Consider the following 22,761-nt stretch of genomic DNA (forward strand, 5'->3'; position numbering starts at 1 on the left):
CTGCGGAGTATTTAAGTTTTCCTATTTTGTATATTATTTTTATATTAATTTTTAAACTCACAAAACTCATTGTGAAAATGATATCGTTTTGTAATAACCATTTAAATTAATAAACTGTTTTGCCAAATTACGTGTTTTTCTTAAACTATGTAAAAATATCTTATTTTTAAGTTTCTTATTAAAAATACTATAATGTATCAATATAATATTACTTATATTTTTTTCAATGTGGAAGAAATGTATTAACCAAATGTTTTTCTCTTTTTAGCACATTTGATTTTTCATTGAGCTTTCTCTGCCATCACTGTCTTAAGCAGCCCATACATCGTCAAACAAATTGCGCAACACAGGTTGTTGCGCAACGAGATGCCAATGTATGGCTCTGTTTGACGCGTTGTGCAATTGTTTGATAAGTTTCAAGAATGTTTGAATTGCTTTATGCAACGGGCCTGTTTGCGCAACGCGTTGTGTAGTGTATGTGTGTGTTGTGCTTCGTTGTGCAGTGCAATATTTTAGTTGTTTAGGGATGTCGTTTTTTTCTCGAACAATGCACAACTTTTAATAAAAAGTTTGGTCAACATTTTATCAAGTGTATGGGTGATTTAAAAGTTGTGCAACGCAACGGTGGGCATCGCTTTGTTGCGCAATTTGTTTGATAATGTATGGGCCGCTTTACACGTTAAAATCCAGACCACGCTTCTAGGAGGACCAAATCTCTATGTTCAAACCAGCGACATTTTCACTTATTTCTCTGAATCTTCGGCATTCAGGGTCCATAAACTCGAATCGAAGGCTATTACAGAAGCCGAGAGATGATTGTTGCGGGATGAGATGCAACTAGAGCGGCTACCGGAGCGTGTCGGCGGCGGCGGCGGTTTTTGCCCCGGGACCAGCACGTACCTCATTAAAGGCGGGAAGCGAGTGGCGTGGCGGCGGGCGGCGGATCGCCCATCTAAGCATGCCGCTCTTCTGCTTGATGCTGCTGCTGTGGTGACCGAGCCGCGATCGCAGCTTTTTTTTCTCTCTTCGCTCGATCGACCGGCCGTCGTATGAACGGATCGATTGATTCATGGATCTTCTGCGTTAGTAGCTACTCGGCTTACACGCCGCCGATTCACTATAAAGATAATTTGAATTGTATTTGTAAAGGAAAATTGAATGAAGAATGAATAATAACGCTGATGGTCTTATTGCAAATTTACCAATTTTTCAATCTACCGGTAATTATTTCTGGGTGTACTTTGTACTTTGCATTCATCGACCTAAGAAAAGCCTTCGACTCTAATACTGATAGATGTAGGTCGTACTGAATATCGACTCCTATCGGCACCGACTAAATAACATGTTATGTCATCGGTGCCGCTCCTATCCGCGGAACTGCATTGCTGACAGCCAATCAGCCAGGTCTGTTGCAGCGAAATAAATCAGTATTGGAGAGTATTGGAATAAAGAGGAAATTGTAACTGCTGCTAAGCTGTATGCTGTATTTACGGTTTTTTGCATTTACTTTTGCTGAACCGTAACCGTATCCGAAATTATTTTGTATTACTTGAAATTTGTGTCTAGTGTTGTAACTTTATTGGTAAATTCCATCAGATATTATGGAATATGTTATGAATACACAGGGTTCGTCAAATAAATCAGCGCAGCGAGGAATACGTTCAAACTACTTTATTACTAATAACACTAAATAGTTCATTTAGTTTTGTTTTTTTTTGTTATTTTATTTCTTAAACGTATTATCTGTTAAATGCCGATCATTTTGCTCCTAGCATGAAGCAAACCCTATGCGGCAATTTTGATTGTGTCTCGATTATGTTTTATTAGTATACAGGGTGGTCCGAACTGTACTCCGGAAACTTCAGCAGCATAAACTGCAGATAAAAATAAGTAAAAAAGTTCGTATAAATGTATGTCGTAAAATGTTTTTTCTGAGATACAGGGTGTAAAAGTTTCATTTTTATTTCGATTTTTTCCAAATCATTTCTGAAATTACGTCAATATTTTGATGAAAGTTAATGTCTGGGAATTTTTTGACATGAGAAATTTGTGTATAAATTGGTTATGCTTTGCCTCATAGTCATAAATTTTTACCTAGCTGTGTACCTAAAGTATATCTAGCAAATAAATAAAACAGCTAATATCACGTGATACGGATTTGGTAAAACGCAAACAGATATCCCTAACAGACTACAAAACTTTTGAATGCGGACTGCTTTAGGCAAAACAAAATTTATTTAAGATTTTTTTCTTATGAAGTCTAGTGAAAAAAATTAGAATATTAAAACAACCTTTATCAAATTAAAACAGCATTTTCAAATATTTCCCCTAATTCCTTCTTGCTGAAAATATTGCATTTCTGTTTTTTGCAAGGTTTGGGTAATAACCATAGAATGAACATTCATTGCCCCAGTGTGAGTGCATTATAAATAAATATATTCTAATGAGTGACAAAGAGACAAATCTCACAATCTTATAAAAAAAATATTTAAAAAAAATCTTGATAAATAAGGGTGCTACATGGTTTCAGGATTATTACATCCCATCCTTAGGCCCAAGACAAAAAGTCACGCCCTAAGCTACAACTTCAAGTACTGCCAAGCTGCCAAGTCATTCAAAGCCTTAAACTATCTGTATTGCATCAACATTTATTATTAGTGTATTCAACCCACTGTTACAATTAAATGTTGATTTTGATAATACACAATTTATAATTTCAAAGCCACCAAACTGATCGAACTGAAAATATCCATTGAGTAATTTTTCGAAAAAAAAGACATTATACCTTATATCACTGAAAAGCTTAAAAAAATGGCGCTTTTTATGAAGTCATGGCCAACTATGTATAAGGCTAACTATTCCATTTAAAAAAAAAACACATGTTTTTGTCATATGTCAAAAATGACTGATCAGGCTTTAGAAAAAACCGGAGAACACAGAATTAATGAAAATGAATGTTTTATGCTTTGGTCGCAGAACGAGTAGAGGATCCACATGGGATCCACCGTATAACACTGGGGTGAGACGTAAGGGGAAATCAAGTCAGCCTTGTCACGAATCTGCTCATTAGCATAGTATAAGGAAACTAGTAGCATTACTCCTGTCAAATCCTTTGTTCTTTTTCTCCCACTTTATATGACCATGTTCTCGCGTCCCGGGACCACTGACGTAGCTGTATAGACGTGGTCTATAACTAGGCAAAGTATAGTCGCGGCACTCGCCATAGTTTCACAGAGATGTATGTAGGAAAATATGAGTTCACAATAAAATAAAATAAAAAAAATTGATCATCGAGTAAAAATTTGCTTTAAAACAGAATATATTTTCACATTTCGTGTAAGTAACAATTCTTCTGTATCTGAAAATCTTCTGATGGGAGGAAATGCGGAAAAAATATATAATGACATATTTTTATATTATTACCTATTTCAGATATTTTCTACAACATTTTTTTAATTTAAAACAAGTTTAATTTTAACATTAATGTGTTTGTTTTGTAGTAATATATCGGTTAGGTGATTTTCATTAGATAACTAATACATTGAACAACACATTGTACTAAATAATAAAATAACATATTTAAACTTCAATAATTGCTAATAAACATTACAGAAATTTCAAAAGATAAAAGAAGCAAGAACAATGAGAAATAGCATCACTACTTTCTTAAGTAATAAAAGAATAATTTTTTAATTATTATTACCGAGTCCCGAAGGTACCGAAAGAACCGGGAATTAATAATTTCGAGTCCCGGTTCTTTGATACCTCAAAAGAACCGGGAATTTTCGGTTCTGAACCCTTGTTACCATATTATCAAGAAGTTATGTTTTTTAACTAGACTAAAAAAAGATTCCAGATTTTTTTTTCAAAAAAAATGCGCAGAAAAATCCTCATATTTCTGGGGCCAAAATAAACCAGCCCTAAAAATATTTGCACTTATTTAAGACTCACCCTGTATAGGGTGATTCACGGTTATTGTACGTTATAGCGTTTCCGCAACCGGAGCTGTTTTTCGGAACTGGTAATTTCGGTACGTGCCTCTAAGGAACCGGGATTTCCAGTTTTTTTCGGTACTTTCGGTACTAACAAATTTTTGTTCAATGATGGTGCAGTTCGTTAAACAGCAAGAAAGGAATGGTTGTCAAAAGTAATATCGATAAAAAATTGAGGTTTAAATAAAAATAATATCAAATTATTAATTAGTAATCAGTCATGAGAAAATTAACCTGAACACAAACATGATCACAAATGACTCAAAAAAAACTCAAAACGCAATTTTTTTAATTATTACTACAACCAACAGCAGCACACAGTAAGGCACTCATTTTTTTGTCAATCCGTCTCTGTGCTGGGACGCAACGCTCGAACCTCGCAGGTCGACGGACGGAACTCAACTGAAACGCTCTGCAATCTGCCGATATTCGTCAGATTGTAAAAACTGGCAGAAAATATTTGGGAGAGAGTGCAACCACTTTATTCTTCTACTATGCCATTAGGTTGCGTTTCTTCCCATTTTTTTCAATCAACAGTTGAATGTACAATGTAGCTCTGTTGAAAGAAGAAACAAACCTAATGAAATACACTTCGAGTCTCGGTTCATGTAAAAGAGCCTTCGACCTAAAATCCCATCCCCAATTTGCTTCCCATGAAGATCGGCATTAGCGCCGGCTTCTTTGACTCGGCCACCGGCTTCATTTACGCACGGGACGCGATGACCGACCGTGGTGGCAAGCACTACCGACGGAGGCGATAATTAAACTTTTATTATGGGCGGCGTCTAAAATGCCGACCGACCAAGGAGTATGGTACCCCTTTAGGCCCGAGGATATAAGAGGGCCTTTTGAAAAAGGCCGGCGTTTAGCGAAGCGAATATATCTTATTACTGCTCAGTACTCAAGCCAATGTTATAATAGATGATACACCTATGGAGAGAGTACAAAAATATAAATATCTAGGCAGTTGGTTGACCGAAAACTTGGATCAATCAGCAAAAATAAAAGCTCGAATAAAAATAGCCAGAGCATCCTTTGTAAAACTCAAAATTGTCTCTGCAGTGGAGACATCAACTTAAAGCTTAGATTAAGAATGCTAAGGGGTTCCATATTTGCAACTCTACTCTGTGGTTCAGAGGCTTGGACACTTAAAAAGGCCGAAATGGAGAAGCTGGAGGCATTCGAAAGATGGTGTTTTCGGCGTATACTGAGGATTGCATGGACTGACAAGGTTACAAATGTAGAACTGTGACGCAGAATTCAGAAGGACGAAGAGGTGATTAACACCCTTAAAAAGAGAAAACTTGAGTACTTTGGAGCTTTGGACACATAATAAGGGGACCTAAATATGCCCTGCTGCAGAACATAATAGAAGGAAAGATAAATGGCAGAAGGAGCCAAGGAAGAAGAAGAACATCATGGCTCAAGAATTTGAGAGAATGGTTTGGAATGATTTCAAACCAGTTATTCAGAGCAGCCGTTAACAAAGTTAGAATTGCCATGATGATTTCCAACCTCCATTAGGAGATAGAACCCGAAGAAGAAGAAGATGCTCGGTACTACCAAAGCTTACTATTACGGTATGTACTAACATAGTAAAAAAGTACACTTCTTTCCCCATTTACCGACTCTCTATCTCCAGTAGTTTCCGAGATACCTATAGAGAACATCATAGGAAACTCACCCTGTAGGTAGTATCTGGTTTTACAGCAATTTACAGCAACCTAAAACAATCAGATTTGTATCTATACAGGTCCTTTACACAATATTTAATACATGTGTCCCAGAAATAAGTGCAAGTATTTTAAGTGGTGGTAGATCTCGATAAATACTTAGTTATTTTTTATACAAGACGAGCGATGAAATCGCGAGTGAATTAATTTCGGGAGACTATATGCAATTTTATCGTCGTTTATAAAACAATATTTTTTGCATAGCGAGTTAAAAATATTCAGAAATTATTATTTCAAAGAATTTATTACGAATAGAAAAAATATTGTGCTGGGTTGGCGTTGGTTTTTATGTAATTTGACAAATAAATAAAGCTGTTTCTTTAGTTGTCAGTTTTGAGTCAATATTTTTTAATTCTCTTTCGTGTCGATTGCTGATTAAATTAGAGCCAGAAATGGCTCAAAACGAAATAAGTAAATTACCAACAGATATTCAGGCTGAGGTGACAAACGCCATATCCAAACTACTTGGATTTAAATTCCGATTAACTTATGAAAAGGAATACAAAAATTTTCAAAAATGGAAGCAATTAAAAAACGTGCGAGAAGAAAGATCAAAAGTGAAAACATGCTTTTAGCATATATTTCTGAAAAATCAAAGAAAATGCGGCCGCATTTGTTCTATGGTCGTAATATTCACTGCTAAAATGTACAATACTGGTCAATGAAAACATTGATATTTCAAGGTTTAAGGATAAGCTATACCGTTTAAATTTCCGTAGTAGTATATAGTCTGTCCAACGACAAGATCCTTGACAGTGATAGATGTGTCTGTCATTTTAATTTGAAAGTAGTTTATTTTATTTTACAAAGAAATAAGTTGGTAGAACTGGAACGCATAGCAGGAAATTAATATATTTAAAATTTGACTGACAAGTGATTACTTCAAAATATTGTGAAAAAACTGTATAAAACCAATAAAACTGAAAAAATGTAATCGAGTTATTTTATTTAACAAAAAAACGGTATGTGATAATACAAAACAAACAAGAACAAAACACCACATACCAAAAAAATATAAAAAGAACTATTTCTTACTTTCAAGCTTTATGAAACTTCCCGCATTTATGATTATATTTAATTCATCAATATAACTTATGTACATATACAAATTTGTAATATTCGACAGGAATAAATAAAACAACATAAATAAAACAAACTATTTTATTAATAATAACACTTACCAAATTTTATACCTTAAAGGTTGATTAATTAACTTTAATCTTAATTTTTTTAAACCAGGACCTTTTGACATTATTTTTCTGCAGTACTAAAATCCAATATTTACCTATCGTGTGATATCGATATTATCCAGCTACTCCAGTTTTTAGTATGTGTTTAGTATGATCCTTCTACCATATACGCGAGGGGTGTCTCACTATTGGAATTACATGTACATTTTCTTGGCAGTCGCTGGCAGTCAATGGCAGTCTTACGGCAGTACACCTAAATAATTACATGGCAGTCATAGGCAGTCTTCTGCGCAGTCATTGGCAGTCGCTTGGAAGTAGAATGATATTTTGGCAGTACATGTACATTTTTTACCCAAGTGAGACACCCCTCGCATATACGAGATGCACTTATCTACGACGAGATGGTATACAAACTTTATCGATGGTAACTTCATTGGTGTATAAGACTTTCTGCCTGGGCAGCGAGTATTAACCATAAACTGTGCTCTGGGTCTACAGTTGTTAATTTTCACTCGATTTTTCCTCCACTTGACTTCAAAAGACACAAAACACACGTAATAATACGAATCAAAATGCATCATCTTCCAAAACGCAGGGTATTTGACAAAAGTTGACACAAAATTATAACCTATAATTTGGCAAGACTTTGACAAGCGTCAAAAATGACAAAAATCTAAAGGCGGGTTCATACGCATCGGCGTCCGTTTGTCGTTCATCGTTCCGTCAAACCAATAAAATTGAAATACGATCTGTCCTTTTTTAAATAAACCAATAAAACTAGTTAAAAACAACAAGACACGACGCATGACGGATTTATATTTAAACCCATCCATAGTTAACTTAAAAATTATTAGAAACTTTTTTTAGTAAAATAAATAGATTGGTATGGGACATCATCTGCTTTTCTTCTGTCATCGTCTGTCGAAATCTTACCTGAGAAAAAAAAACAGAGTATAGTAACATCTAAACTTTGTAGATAAAGCAAGCTCATAGCTTTCAGGAATACAAATAATAATGATGAACTTATTTAAGTATAATACTATTTTTACTAATTATTATAGATGGAAGAATGCGTAGTTCTAGATCAATATACCAAGTTTAACTTCCATATTATTGGGTTAGGTCATAATATAATCGAATAATCTGCAGTAATAAAATTGGGGTGAAAAGAACTATAGCATTTGCCAGTTTTTACGAGCAGTCCTACAGCCCTATATTTTCTCTTTGGGGTAGCTACACCATGCAGTTTTAATATCCTGCCGAGTATCCTGCCGAACAATACCCTAGAAGATAATAAAAACAGATGGGAAATATTAGAAGGGAAATAACCTGAGAAGTGTTTGGTTTCCTTCCTTTTGCATGTTTTTTATTCGTATGTTTTTCAATACTTATTTGTCTCTCCATTTTTACCAAAATGTATGCTTAGAAGCTTAGCAGGTGCAGGTAATGCATATTCTTTTGTTATGTATGATTTTAGAATAATAAAAGATCGATTTTAAGAAATAAGAAACGAAAGTGCTTTTTCAAAAAAATGATATGGGCTCTAGAGTGTCTAAATCGGGATTCAGGTCCGAAATCCCGATATTAAATCCAAACCAAACCAATCCTGAAAATCCCGAAAAATTTAAATGCCTAATTTAAAATGATTCAAGTCTCTCAAAGATCATATTTTATTTTTACTAAGCAGAACGTCAATATCTAAAAGTTCTATTTCCGTGTTTGCAATATTTTATCTATTTTTTTCAACAAGAATTGTTTTTTTATTACTAAATATGAATTTTACTTTGTTTTATCTATTTTAATAACGCTCTTTTCTCATTTTCTCTTTATTATATGTAGCTGCATTTTTATTAAAGTGTTTCTTTATATTAAATTCCTCATTCATATAGTCAATCCCGGGATTCCAAGATCCCAGGATTATAGGTTCTAATCCATTTACAATTACTTTTGTAAATTCACAAAGTGTTAGTAAATATTAATAAATTTAATAAAACACGTGTTTATAATTATAATAGGTATTTATTATAAAGGTTAATAAAAAGTCACAAAACAGAACTTATGTATGTAAGATACTCATTGCCATTTCTTCTTGTTTAGAAGAACTTTACTGGAATTCTGAGCCTAAAATCAAAATAGGAACAAAATTGCCATTGCACTGAAAAAAGTAATTAAAAAAAAAAAATAAAAAATAAATAAAAAAAGTAATTAAAAAAAATATAAGTAATTTTACAAAAAAAAGTATTGATATATTATAATATTTTTAATAAGAAACTTTTTTACATAGTTTCACAAAAAAAAATAATTTTGCAAAACCAGTTTATTAATATTAAATGATTATTACAAATCAATATTATTTATATTATTTTCACAATGAGTTTTGTGAGTTTAAAAATTATATTTAAATCAGAAATACAATCTTGTAGTAAAATTGCATGTCTGTATCTAGATATATTCACAAAACTTGTGTTTTGTGATTTTTTGTAATTTTGATTAGGCTCAGAATTCCAGTAAAGTTCTTCTAGACAAGAAGAAATGGCAATGAGTATCTTACATACCATAAGTTCTGTTTTGTGACTTTTTTAATTAACTTTTAATATAAATATTATAATTATAAATACGTGTTTTTTTTATATTTACTAACGCATTGTGAATTTACAAAAGTAATTGTAAATTCACTATAATAAAATGTTTAGATTTGTTGTTAGTCTATAGTAATCAGGGTTGATGATCATGATAAAATGATTTAAATCATGATTTAAATCGTGATTTAAATCAAGTGATTTTTTAAATTTTAATCATGTGATTTAAATAAAAAAATAATTTTATTGAAACTATATAACAAATAAAAAAATAACTGTAAAAGATATAAAAATGTGCCCTAGAGAAATATAAAAAGTATTTCGATAACATATATTATGATAAAAAAATAATTGTATTAACTGTATTAAAATATCTATTCATCAATTTAATTGTTGGACCGATTTTTGAACTAACTTCGTGTGAATCCATTAGCCCGCTAATCGCAGGGATTTCTTTTAAAATATAAGTATGTGACAAAAATTCGATTTTCTAATAGGTACATCATTCGCAAAGTCTAGTGCAGAACTAGGTTCTTCTAATTTAGAGACTATATCTTCATTCCCGAGAATCTATAATCGTTGTCAGAAAATATGTTGTTTTATATTTTTTTTGAAACGGTTGTATGTTTCCAAATTCCTACCGACATTTTGATCTGCAGTAAGTACTTTACACTTTGACATTAGATAATACATACTAATTTCATTCTCGACTTAAGACTATTTCCGAATAATACTGTATTGTTTTATTAGTAGTAAAAATTATACTTTTTTTGACGACGCCTGTACCTTTGAATTACCATCGTAAAGCTATTCCGACCTTACAGGGAGGCACAAAAAGTACATTTTTACTCCTAACAGAACATACTATTTTTTTAAACATTACAAATATTTTTTTAATCAATTTCAAACATTGCACATAATATAAACAGTAATCGAGCAACAATTTGTACACTCGTTGAATCTGATACTTAATATCAATTTAATAATATATTTTTGTACTTTTGTGCTTAGGCGTAACAGTGCCTTACTTTTTTGCCTAGGCGTTAAAATGACAAAAATTAATACTTTCGAGACGTTTGAAAAAATCCTTTTGACCTGAAGCGAACGACTTTTTTTGCGGAATATATTGTCACCGATGAGGAAAAATTACACGCCCCGTAGAATTGTTATTGTTATCGGTATCGGGGTATTTAGCCATTTAGCATAGGACTTTAATTGGAAATAAGTCCTAGTTATTTGGAAATCCGATTTAAATATTGTTTTGAATTAAATTAAAAAAAAAATCTGATATAAATAAAAAAAATCTGATTTTTTTTATTTTTTTTAAAAATCATTATTTTTTCCAACCCTGATAGTAATAGTACAAGGAGTGTGTTTTTTTTTGTTTGGTGATTTTAAAAGATAAATTTACAATGAATATGTAAATTTAGTATGAGATACACATTTTTTGCATGAATACATTATTACACAAAGAATATTGATGAATATAAAGATATTAGGTTTGTTCCAACCCACCGCAGAACTGTCACCGAACGATCACGCTCGTGCACAGTGTAATTCAAATGTGTTCCAACCGAGAATTGACGGTTATTGGACGATCCTATTTGCGTACGAACCTACCTTGGGATCGTTTAGTTACGAGTTCAGAACGGTAATTTCGGTACATGGTCCAAATTGAGAACTGTTTGGGTTGACTTGCGCATTAAAGCATATTGAGAGGGATTATCGATTTTTAACAATTGATTCTGGTCCGGCGTCCGGCTGATGCTTCTGTCTTGGTTATTTTTTACGAATTCGAATACATGTGCGTTATACTTTTGCTTGTGAGTTTGAACAGGATCATAAAAGAGAGGATAGGTAAGTGAGTTAGTGAGTATACAGTTGAAACAACATTTACCAACAATTACTGGATCCTGATTCTCCATTTCAAGAATAATAATTATTATTATTGCAAATTGCAAACATAAATAATAGGGCTATGTTATGAAATTCTAAACAAAAACAAAAAACCGATCGATATACGCACGCTTGACACAAAACAATCCACAAAGCGTTCCAACGTTGCTACTTTTTTCACTGTCACGAAACTATTCGAAGTCCGCGCATGCTAACAAAGTGCAAGAAAACCGATTCGAGTACGATTTCGTAACGATCCCGAAATGCTGGTTGGAACAAAGCTATTATAACACATACCACATTTACACACATGCCACAAATTAGTCATACAGTGATATTACAAACTAGTTGTAAAATTAAAGAACGGATGGTAAATTTACTACAATAATCTGTGGCAAAAAATATCCATCAGTGTTGATTAAATTCACAAATTAATTTTTTCAGTGTAGAGAATTATTGGACTATATATAAACTTTTATTTGTTTAATTAATTCATTTTCACAACAAACAGTACTATATGTAGGTAGAATAATATCTATATTATATTTAGATCATTGAGCTATTCTTCTACCTATTATTCATCAAATTGAAATAGAACGTTCCTATTTCTAACGATTACTCTAGCAGAACGTAATATATAACCAGCGATACCATCCAAAACAAAAGCGAAAAAACACCATTAGAATCCCCGCCATTCGGCCGGAAACAAGGGCCCGAGTCCGGGCCTGTCGCGGATATTTCCGGGCGACTCCGGCCGGATCCCGGGCTCATTTTTCAAACGGGGAGAAAAAACATCGGTACGCCTTCCCGCTTCTTTTTTTCCTCCTTGCCTCCGCTGCTGCCTTTTTTTGCTGCCGCTTGCGTCGCAGGCGACGTCGACGTCGTTTTCCTCTCTCTGCTCTTGCCCGCAGCGACGGACGGACCAAAACGATATCTCCGTTCAGGGACATTAGCACGCTGATGTGTTATCGAATTTGGATCAGCCTCTCCTTCGGTTCGCTCTGCGAATAAATATTCTCGGACGGGTAAACGGAGATTTGGATCATTTAGTCAGATTTACTCAGCAAAACCTTTATATTTTTAATGTATGTATTCTGTAATTCTGTGAGATTGAGATATGACCTGATCTTTATGCAGTTCATAATTTTCAGAAGTTACCTGAGAAGATACAGGGTGGCGCCTATCATGAATCACTGAAGGGGTACAGTAGTTTATATCGAAATGAAAGTTTGGCAGCATATGTAGGTTAACTGAAAGCATTTTATAAAAATATATAGAATTATACAGAGTGTCCCCAAAAAAAGTTACACATCAATGTTGTGTTTTTTCTAATGGAACACCCTATATAATAATTGATTTTCGGATTCTAGGAAAAAAATAAAGTTGAGTTTTATTAACGAAGCATACAGTGTGTCAATTTTAAAACTTCCCACCCTTAATATCTTTCTTGCAGTTAAAAATATGAAAAATCGGAAAGACACGTCAATTTTATTTGTAAGGGGGACACTTTAAATTGATATTTTTAACCTTTTTCTTTTAACCTCCTAGGAGGGGTAGATGTCACCCTTACAATCTTAAATGGGAATGGGGGTCAAGTGGCACATCCTTTTAAAGGACGTTTAATTCTCTTTTCAGTGGTATCCTGCTTTGTTGCTTTTTGTCTAGAGGTTTCCGAATAATCGCGTTTCAAACTTGCAGAAACAATTAAACATGCCTGCATTGAGATTATGGTTTTCAGGCTAGTGTTTACACAAAAACATTGCAATGAATAATGAGAAGAAGTGGAAACATGGACGTAGCCATTATATTTTTCTAGGGGGGTCGAAATACTAATAAACAGAAAACATCATAAACATTAACGTTTCTTTTCTTAAATTCGAACGAGTGGCAACCTCTAATCAGTTATACAGGAGGATTTGTTAACATTCCAGCAGGACGGTGGCTCCACCTCATTATTTTCTTCCGATCCGACAGTGGTTAAACGAGAGATTTCCGGGTACATGGATTGGCAGAAGGGGACCAATTGAATGGCTTCCAAGATCACCGGATTTAACACCCTTAGATTTCTTTCTTTGGGGACATCTTAAATCCATTGTTTATAGAACACAACCTACTGATATTGATATTCTTAAAAGGCGAATTACAGCAGAATGCCGGTCAATTCCCGGTGAAGTTTTCCGAAATGTTAGGAAGGAGTTTGAAAACACACTTTATTATTGTTAACAGGAAAAAGGATCAACTTATAAGATGAGGTGTAATGTAATCTTCTAATCTTTTGTACTATAAGGAGATCCATTGCAATAATTTTTGTGTAAACACTAGACTGAAAACCGAAATCTCAATGCAGGCATGTTTAATTGTTTCTGCAACTTTGAAACGTGATTATTCGGAAACCACTCGACAAAAAGCAACAAAGTAGGATACAACTGAAAAGATAATTAAACGCCCTTTAAAACGATGTGCCACTTGACCCCCATTCCCATTTAAGATTGTAAGGGTGACATCTCCCCTTCCTAGGGGGTTAAAAGAAAAATGCTAAAAATATTAATTTAAAGTGTCCTCCTTACAAATATAATTGACGTGTCTTTCCGATTTTTCATACTCTTAACTGCAAGAAAGATATTAAGGGTGGGAAGTTTTAAAATTGACACACTGTATATTTTTGGAACACCCTGTATTCCTGTATACAACAAAATATATTTTAGTATATGCACCTTTATAAACTTTTGTTCATATCTTCGTTAACAACGATGGTATTGGACTTCCTCGCATTAATGGGCTGTATACCGGGTGTTACTCAAAAGTGGCTCATCCCTATAACTTTTTTATTTTTTTTTCAGATTAAAAAACGATATTTGATATGTTAGTATACGACATAAATTAGGATTGATTGACGTGTTTAATTGTTTTCGGCCACTTCCTGTTTTGCCGGAAATTACAGCTTTTGATTTTTAAAGGGTACCATCGTTATTTTAATTCTTTATTCTATATAAAATGACACTCTGAATAAAATGACATATTATATGTCAACTTTTGACATATACGCTCAAAAACAAATTGCATTTTAAATTTCAATCTAGAATGCAAAGGCTGTATTAAAAACACTATTTTTTAATTAAGAAGCCTGGGAAAAATACATTTTTGATCACCTAATGTTTTTCGTGCTTTGCCGTGGCCGGTTCAAAGATACCCAAATCGTATTTTTAATCATATCTCAATTTTTTCAAATAGAACGAGGGTGGCTCATTAGCATATTTGGAAAAGGCATTTTTTACGAATAATTTGGTACCACACACTTGGTATTTCGAGTCAAATTGTCGTTGGCATATGATATGTCATTCTATTCAGAATGTCATTTTCTATGGAATAAAGTAAAAAAAGTCGAGGATGGTATTTAAAAATCAAAAGTTGTAGTAATTTCCGGTAAAACAAAAAGTGACCGAAAACAATTGAATATGTCAATTAATAGTGATTTATGTCATATACAAACCGTATCTCGATTTTTTTATCTGAAAAAATAAAAAAGTTATAGGGGTGAGACTTTTGAGAAACACGCGGTATATTTATTCTAAAACCGTCCTAAATAAAACAATTTTTTTATTAAAACGTTAATTGTTTTATTTCACTTTGAATGCCATAAAATAAACAATTTAGAAATAATGTAATTAAGAAAAGCGCTGGAAGTAGGAAGTCCGATGTGGCGTTGTTTTATTGCATAGACATCCAAAGATACAGACAAAAATGTTTCAGTGTCATCAAGATTACATTCTGTATAACATTTATATGTTTATTATTGGTACTTATTATCGTGTAAATTATTTGCGACATTCTGAGAACAATAAAGCAGAACGAACCTGCCGCAAGGATACAGACGTTATAAAGTTTAGTGTTTGTTTTTCTGATAAACAAATAAGACTAATATGTGCATGTCCCATAAACCACAATTTAATTTTAAGTTGCTAGGGATCATTAGTTTCTATTTTTAGGGTGCGATTCTGTAATATTTTGTTACACCACTGTAAACTTACAGTGGTGTAACGTTACATAGTGTGTAAGACCGGGTTTTACAGTTTTATGATAATATGATATTCTATAACTAACGCTGCGAGCTGTAGGGATGCGCTTTACAACAATTCGCAACAATCGATTCGCAACAATTAAAATATTGATAGGTCTCTGACCTGACAATGATTAACCTCAAATGTAAGAATTTACATTGGATTTACATTCTGCATTTTCTAGGATGTAATATAATTACAGCGAATGTAAGCACTCCTACAGCGTAATATTACAGAATTGCTATTTAGCTACATTTTCTGCATCGCTTTAAGGTTATCTTGATACATCGCTTATAGCGTGTAAATGACGATACAGAATCGTATCATTAAAAAAATTATAAACCCGGTCTTACACCCTATGTAACGATACACCACTGTAAGTTTACAGCGGTGTAACAGAATATTACAGAATCGCACCATTATCTGGAAAATTATATTAAAAGTGTAGAAAATAATATAATCAATAGGTTTCTAAGCCTTGTTATGCGCGATTCTCGCTATACGTAACGACACGGTAAATATTCTTAAATTACCAACAATGAACATGCCCACACCATAGATTATACAGATTATAAACTTTGTTTTTTCTTTATTGTTTGTAGTGGTTCCAATTTTCGGAATCGGGCACTAGTTAGGTTACTAGTTTGCGCACATAGCACGCCCACTTATGGCCTCTAAAATTGTGCACAGCGCCTGACCGGCACAGTTATTAGAGAGATATCGGAAAACCGAATAGCGTCATGCAGTATTTACATTGTTAAATTTATACGGTGTTAAATCAGATGTGTTGCAACCTGTAGATTCTAGAATCTATCTCGTTATTCATCTGTTAGTATAGCGTAATAATAATGTCTATAGAAAGTAATACTATTACAATGCGTGATATTATGAAATCTAAAATCTAAATCACACTTTTACTACTGCATCGACATAAATATCCTTAATAATCTAACCACTAAATATAGTCTGTACGCTATTGTTTAAAATGTACGTTACTGTTTAAGACTGAAAACATTTTAGATGTTAAATGCAAAACTAGAACTTAAATATACACTTAGCTGTTCTTTTATGTAACCCTGCTTCAAACAGTAGCAGCGCGAGGAGGTCTAGCATCTCTGTACTGTCTGTCGGCGATCCAGGCTTAGAAATGGGGGTGAAGCAGCACGGGGCTCAAGCCACATCCACGCTGGGGCACTCTATGTGTAAGACAAATCAATCCTACTGGGGACACTTGTCCATGGGACATCCGTCCATAAGATAGTGGCACAAGAGAACACTACTAGGACCTTGAAAAATAGTCCATACCTTGGACACTTGTCCGTAAGACAATGTCCGTCCGTAAGACCCTAAGAACACGAAACTCTTGTTTAAAATCAAACACCGTCTAATAAACAAAATGAACCTACCTCGAAATACTTCCGAGGGCTCAATAAATAATAAACAATCTGTCCTTTCTTCCAAATGACATTCTGGAGGACAAAAGCAAAGGGACGCCAACGTGCCAGCCAAATACAAATACAAGTTGGGACATCCGTAACTCTACCCTAAAAATATTCACTAATAATATCGAATCTAAAAGGAAAATAACTCAGCTTTACCTGTAGCTTCGAAATGGCAGCTGATTCAGATAATACAGCCAGATTTAAATGACCACCATTTCTCAACACTGGGACTAATGGCGTCTAAGAGGCCAAACGGTCCAACCAAAAGTGAAGTTAGATCACAGAGAATTGACAGAAGCGATGTTGACAGCGCGCGCCTCCACAGAATAGTAACAGGGTTGTGTCGAACGATAACAGGGTTGGCGACCAGGGAACGTAAAAATTACGCGTCAAATAAACTATCCGGCCTGAACGAGAGGGAATCCGGTGATGATAGGCCCAGACATCATATATTATATATAAAAAAGACATGTAACGAACTAAAAACGTTACAAAACAACAAAATAAAATATACGTGTTTAACCCTTAACAGGCCCGGCGTCGTCTGACAGAGTACGCCAAATAATTAACTCATTCTCGTTAGTTACTGGGACCGCCCACACTATTGGCGTTCCAACTAATCCTTCCCCTCTCGGTCAACTACTGATAGCCATATTTGCATCCAAATTGGATTATTTTTGTAAAAGTTCTGGCAGAAGTTACTTAAGTCGTAGTCTCTCAGACGACGCCGCGCCGGACCGTTTGTGGAAGATTTTATGTATGACAAACTTTTTATAAAATATGGCCGGGCCTTCGAAAAGAGTGAGTTTAGGAGACTATAGTTATGAGGAAACTCTATTAAAATGATATGATGAGGACTGTGACAGTGACAATATAACAATCTGTCAGACAAATGTCTTTGACATTGTCAAATATTTCACGAGAAATACGCTTTACAATTGGTAGAATACTTTTGTAATTCCTGTATCTACATCCAGAAGACGCTCACGGATATATTCTTATCCTAGAGTTCTAATCCTAATCAAAGACAATGTTATGTCCTAGTTAATTATTTTTAATATCTATAATGTACGAATCCATTGTGTAAAACATGTTCAGGAAAACAATAAACTTTGCCTCATGCTGTAACTAAAAACTTTTTCTTTAACTCCAGTTTTATAACTTATTTTTTTTAAATATATTATTGAAAACTTATTTCTATATTGTAATGACTGTTAGTAACTTGGTTTTATTTTTTAGACTCTAGTAAAACCCTATATTGTTTTTTTTTCAAATTTATATGTATGTTATTTTATGTTGTACTATATTTTCTTAAAGTTTATATTAATTGAACCCATTTTTGTCTAGATTAGTTTAATAATACATAATATAATATATAATGAAATACAAATTTGTTATTTTTTAGTTTTTGTGTGATTTTTTAACTTTTTAGAAGGCGTAGTCCCACAGACTACGCCGAACCGTTTATGATACATATCCATTACCGGACCAGTTAAGGGTTAAAAGTTTTTCCGAAAAACTCACTGGTTTTTAAATAAAAAAATTTCTAATATTTGAGGGTTGGTTTCACCCCCTTAGAATTCGAGTTTCGAAAAATCCCTTCTTATCCAACCTCTACACCCTAAAGTCAATCCGTTTTCCAAAAATCAGCTTTATACGTCAAACGCTTTAAGTAGGATCGTGGTTAATCAATAACCAGATTTTTCGAAACACCCTGTATACATTTTCAAAAAATCTTAAAATATGTAAAAAAACAAAATAAAATAAATATACGTGTTTAAGCGTTTTTTCGGAAACTTTTTTTAAATAAAAAATATTGTAATATTTGAAGGGTGGTTTCACCCTCTTGGCACTGGAATTTCGAAAAATCCCTTTTTCTCGAACCTCTACACCCTAGAATCAACCTGTATGCCAAAATTGAGCTTCTTACGTTGAGAGGATTGAGGATCGTGATTAATCAGTATGTCAGTCACTTAAGGATTTTATATGTATACTAGCGTGTACCAGCGACTTCGTTCGCGTCGAAATAATCATTTGTAAAGGTGATGATAAAACAAAGCAAGAATTTCCATTAACATACAAACTGGATAACATTTGCTCAGATTTATGTCAGCATGAGAAAAAACAATATGGCGATATTATAACTTGGTAATATTTGAGGGGTAGTTTCATCTCGTTGGAATTTGACTTTCGAAAAATCCGTTTGCCAAAAATAAGCTTTTTACGTCAAGCAGTTTAAGCAGAATCGTGGTTAAAAAATGACCTAACTTTTTGGAACACCCTGTATGATTTTTTAAAAAATTTCAAAATATTTAAAAAAACGAAATAAATTATGCTTGTCCAAGCGTTTTCCCGAAAGACTAACCGTTTTTTAAATAACAAATATTGTAATATTTGAGGGGCGTTATCACCCTCTTGGAATTTGAGATTCGAGAAACCCCTCCTTATCGAACCTCTACACCCCACAGTCAATCCGTTTGCCAAAAATCAGTTTTAAATGTCAAGCAGTTTAAGCAGAATCGTGATTACTCAATGGTCATATTTTATGAAACACCCTGTATAAATAAAATATCTTTCCTTCTTATCCAACCTCTGTACCCTAAAGTCAATCTGTTTTCCAAAAATCAGCTTTTTACGTCAACCGCTTTAAGCAGGATCGTGATTAATCAATGACCAGATTTTTCGACACACCCTGTATACATTTTTAGAAAATCTTAAAATATGTAAAAAAACAAAATATAATATACGTGTTTAAGTGTTTTTTCGGAAACTTGACCGTTTTTTAAATAAAAAATAGTGTAATATTTGAGGGGTGGTTTCACCCTCTTGTAACTGGAATTTCAAAAAATCCCTTCTTATCGAACCTCTACACCCTAGATTTAACCTGTATCAAAAACCAAACCAAATCAAACCAAAATTGAGCTTCTTACGTTGAGTGGTTTGAGCAGGATCGTGATTAGTATAGATTAGTATAGATAGATTATGATGAAAATTATACATTTTCTATGGATCAATTTACTATTACGTGGAACAAAAAAGAATGTATATGCCAATCGAATTTTTCCAATTTTTTGACATAATAACAAAAAAGATTCACGTTGTGTTTATTGCCTAATAAATTATCTGCACATATTATGCTCATCGACCGCATGTTTTCTCCGTAAAACGGTTTTATGAAATTCTCGGTTTTTTCCCCTGACCTCTGACCTTCAGTTATATACATGGTGTTCCAATATTCTGTGCACACAGAACTACTACGTATTTTTCGAATCAAAATAAGTCCATTGGACATAATTTACCTCTATACAAAAGTGCTTAGTTTGTCCATTAGATGACATCAAACTTCACTCTTCAGGTATTTTATGAACCGTTATTCCGATTTGAATAAGATTTAGAGAAGTGCTTTGACATTTGACTTTCACAAAAATCAAAAAGTACGGAAAAGGTGAAAACTATCCCCACCCCTACATAAATTTTAGTATAAATATTTTCCAACTCCACCAACCACAGATTTTCTTTTCGTAAAATGGTCCCTAGTATTTACTACATTTTTTGTCTCTTGTGAAAAACGTCACATCGCATAGTTTTAGAGAAAAAAATCTTTTGGAGAATTTATTTTTCCAAAGCATACCTACAAAATATACAGCGAGTTCAATATTCCTTCTCCATAGTAGAACTACGTATTTTTAGCCGACCATACCAATAGGTATGGTAGGCTATATTAAGATCGGTAAAAAAAGTTTTTTTAATTTCACTCAAAATTAGTTATTTGGGTCATAAATGACCTAAATACATAATATTTTCATGGTGTCTGTCAGTCTGTCCGTCTGTAACAAGATAACTTAAAAACCGCTAAACCGATTTTAACCAAATTTGGCACAAAAATACTGTGGCACCCGAAAATCTGGCCATTAGTTTTTGGTGGGGGTGGGGGGTTGGTAAGGGCGTATGGGAGGGGGTTAAAAATTGTAAAAAATAGTAATTCCAAAAGCTAGCGATACGCGGTTTTCAATTTAAGATTATATTTGCAACAAAATTTGTAATAACATCAAAATCAGTGAGAGTCGCAGTTTTTGAGGTAAAAAAAAATTACGCCGGGATACACGTATTTGGTAGGCGTTGGTTTAGTTTCAAAGTAAAAGAATTTTTCCAATTTTTTTTATCTCAAAAACTGCGATTTTGACTGGTTTTTATGTTATTACAAATTTTGTTGCAAATATTCCAATCTTAAATTGAAAACCACGTTTCGCTAGCTACTGTAATTTTGGAGTTACGATTTTTGGAAATTTTTAACCCCGTCCCATACGCCCTTACACACTACAATACCCCACCCCCACCAAAAACTAATGGCCAGATTCTCGGGTGCCACAGTATTTTTGTGCCAAATTTGGTTAAAATCGGTTTAGCGGTTTTGGAGTTATCTTCTTACAGACAGACAGACGGACAGACAGACGGACAGACAGACGGACAGACAGACGGACAGACAGACAGACGGACAGACAGACAGACGGACAGACAGACGGACAGACAGGCGGACAGACAGACGGACAGACAGACGGACAGACAGACGGACAGACAGACGGACGGACAGACAGACGGACAGACAGACGGACAGACAGACAGACGGACAGACAGACGGACGGACAGACAGACGGATGGACGGACAGACAGACGGACAGACAGACGGACAGACAGACGGACAGACAGACGGACAGACAGACAGACGGACAGACAGACAGACACCATGAAAATATTTTGTATTTAGGTCATTTATGACCCAAATAACTCATTTTGAGTGAAATTAAAAAAACTTTTTTTTTTGCCGATCTTAATAGCCTACCATACCTATTGGTATGGCCGGCTAAAAATTTAAAAAAATGCCTTTACTTTGAAACTGAAAGGACTGCCTACTAACTTTTTATTAACATATTTTAGTATGGGCGACTATACGTGATACGTGCCTCCCGGCGCCAATTTTTTTTTCTTAACTGCACAGCATCCTCACTAATAGATTTATTTTTGACGCTGGAAAAAAAAGTGCAGTATATTTGTAATTGATAACGCCATTTTCCGCCCCAACCGATCGGAAAACCCCCCTTATATGAAATTTGCTTAAAATAAGATACCGAATAATTCTATCGGTGTTTGCTGACTGGGGAAAATAAGTACTACCGAAAATCTTCACTGCCTCCTGGACTATAATTACTACGAATATTGCAGTTGCCTGGTACACAAAACTAGAGCAACGAACGGCAAGGCTAAACCTATGCAAAGTCCAGAGACTAGCATGCGTTTGCATCACAGGAGCCATGAGAACCTGTCCAACAGCAGCAATTGAGGTCATTCTAGATCTAACACCACTGCACATTGTCATTGGTAGATATGCCAATGCGACAATGATTAGAATGGTCACTAACGGAATTAGTACTGGGAGAATTGTCAGATCAGGGGCTTGGAACACCCTCATAAAGGAAATACCACTCCTGCAACTCCCAGTGGACGATATGCCAAGAACCTACAACTTTGAGAAACATCTCAATGTAGTATTGGGCAATAAAAAGGATTGGAAGAGCAAAACGCTTGCCCAGCAGTTAAAAGACCATACCATAACTTGGTATACTGATGCTTCCAAAACCAATACGGGAACAGGGATCGGAGTGTTTGGACCGAGAGCTAAATACTCCGAACCAATGGGCACTTACCCTAGTATCCTACAGGCAGAAATCTACGCTATCGAAAGATGCGTACAACTTATCTTAGATAGCAACTATCGGAAACAAGAAACAGCCATCTTGTCTGATAGTCAAGCAGCGTTAAAAGCGATCAACTCAGTATCGATCAATTCGAAATTGGTCAAAGAATGCATAGAGA

The sequence above is a fragment of the Sitophilus oryzae genome, unplaced genomic scaffold (genome assembly GCF_002938485.1).
Source record: "Sitophilus oryzae breed Bouriz unplaced genomic scaffold, Soryzae_2.0 scaffold_1442_pilon_pilon, whole genome shotgun sequence".
In the NCBI taxonomy this organism is placed as follows: domain Eukaryota; kingdom Metazoa; phylum Arthropoda; class Insecta; order Coleoptera; family Curculionidae; genus Sitophilus; species Sitophilus oryzae.